Source organism: Triticum urartu, chromosome 4A, assembly GCF_056163025.1.
Source record: "Triticum urartu cultivar PI428250 chromosome 4A, HENAU_Tu73, whole genome shotgun sequence".
NCBI classification, from domain to species: domain Eukaryota; kingdom Viridiplantae; phylum Streptophyta; class Magnoliopsida; order Poales; family Poaceae; genus Triticum; species Triticum urartu.
This window is the reverse complement of record NC_141876.1, coordinates 560,684,049-560,686,246: the sequence shown is the minus strand read 5'-3', so window position 1 is coordinate 560,686,246 and position 2,198 is coordinate 560,684,049. Positions and strand designations below refer to the sequence as shown.

Below are 2,198 nucleotides of genomic sequence, written 5' to 3'. Positions count from 1 at the left end.
CTGACCAGAACTGGGTGCGGTCCCAGGCGGACGGATCCCCCGCCAGATCATCTAGTTTTACGCGAAAGGTTTCAACTGATTCTATCGCTTGCATGGTCCATCGCCCTTGCACAGTAGTAAACAATGATTCATCCCGCTCCCACATGGTCTCATACTTAAATGCCTTTGGTCCCATCTTGCATGCATACATCTCACATAGCATGACTAAGAGAGGGACGTGATCTGAACCTGCTGCAGTCTTGTGTGTCAACCTTGTATTGGGTAGGGCTAAAGACCATTCAGGGTTAACCAAGCACCTGTCCAATCTGACCCTTGTGAAGCTTCCTCCCGTGACCTTCTTTTCAAAGGTCCAGTCTGTCCCTGTGTATCCAATGTCAGTTAAACCGCATGTGTCGACAGTGTCCCTAAACCCTTCAATCTGGGCTTGGCTCCGATTACCAATGCCATCGTGCTCATGCATGTGAAGAACTTCGTTAAAATCACCTAAAACAGCCCATGGTCGACCTTGAGTTTCGGAGATTCCTCTATGGGTATCCCATGTTTTATATCTCTCTGGCACCTGCGCTTCCCCATAAACAAAAGTCACCCTGACCTGCATGTCGATCATATCATCTATCAAAACATCAATATGATACTTTGAGTAACCGATCATTTCAACTTTTATTTCATCTTTCCAGAAAATACCTAGGCCCCCACTTTGGCCAGAACTGTTTACAGCAAAACAATTATTATAGCCCAAAGATTCTACCAAATTCTCAACTCTCTTACCCTCTATTTGTGTTTCAAGGATGCAAATTACAAAGGGGGCAAGCTGCCTCACAAAGTCGCGAAGCTCTCGAACTATTGCCTTGCCAATTCCGCGGTAGTTCCAGCAAAAGAGACTCATTGCGCCTGGCGGTGCCCCCCTTGGAGGCCCGCCACACGCGCATCAGTGTTTTTGTTCGGCACAGAGTTCTTCGCCAGATTGGATTCGTGAGCTGATGAACTTGATTTATTTCTCTTCGGTTCTTGCTTAGCAAATGGACTGACAGGTATCTCCGGAGCAGGAAGCATCAAGGGTTTGTCTGCTTGATTCGGTGTGGCTACTCCTTTCTGGCCTCCTGCTGAAACTGTCGCTGCCCTTTTCCGGTTCCCATCAGCTTCCAACATCGTTACATCCTTCCCAGTATCACCCGTGCCATCATAGTCCTCATCGTGAGGGGAACCGTATTGAGTTCTTCCGCGTCCTCCACCTCTTCCAGCACGACCTCTCCCTCGTCCACCTCTGGATCCATTGCCATCTCCTGGACCATTGCCGGGCCCCCTAGACCAGGATGCCTTGAGATCTTTAAAGACTAGGGCTTTGGGAGGGTGAACTCCGTCGCCACATTCCTTGAACAGATGGCCAAGGTACCCGTAGACAGCACACCAGTCGGGGAGTCTTTCATACTTAACTCAAAATATAACTCGTTACATTGTTTCCTTCCTCTTGATCACCAGAGAGACAACATTCTTCAGAGGCTTGGTAACATCGATTTTCACCCGGACACGAGCAAAGTTTCCCTCAAAATCGTGTGATTTGGGTTCTGCGAATATAAATTCACCAACTGTAGCTGACAGGGCTTTGATCTTGGGGTAGAAACCGTCCGGGAGATCGTGGATCTGAACCCAAATATCCATCTTGTTGAGCTCGATGGATGAGGGCTTGGTGAATCCATCATAGGGCGCCATGACAACAGCTTTTCCTTTAAAGTTCCAGGGACCTTCATCCATTACTCTTTCCCAGTCGCCAAGACTTTAGTCGCATGAGCTGCCAGGCCATATTGCTTACGGCAATCACCACCAGCCCATCTTTATTGGGCTTAATTAACTACGGCCCAAGCAAACCGACCAGAGCCTCTCGAAACAACGAACGGAACACAGAGCTGCTTTGCTGCGCAACCCTCTTGTTTAGTCCCACCTCGCGGAGCCAGAAAGGAAGGAGGCGAAAACGCGCTATATAACCAGACCCAGGCCAGCAGGAAGAAGCATACCTTTCTCGGCCTTTTGGCTAAGATCAAGTGTAGTATCTGTTCTTATCAGCTTAATATCTGATATGTGGGCCATGTGCCCACAATAAATTTATTTTTTATGAGGGAGGGCCCACCACAATAGCTTGCTGCTGGGGTCCTCGTGTGTCGCCCAGGCGTTGCACTACTGCCTGGGCCGGCGCACCCCAA

At 49.0% G+C, this 2,198-nt stretch overlaps 1 non-coding gene across 1 annotated transcript; it reads left to right on the top strand.

Annotated features, from left to right (window-relative positions):
* Positions 1 to 2,008: 2,008 nt before the first annotated feature.
* Positions 2,009 to 2,198, top strand: LOC125541889 (U2 spliceosomal RNA). The gene has a single exon (XR_007297726.2). It is a non-coding gene; the product is annotated as a U2 spliceosomal RNA (small nuclear RNA).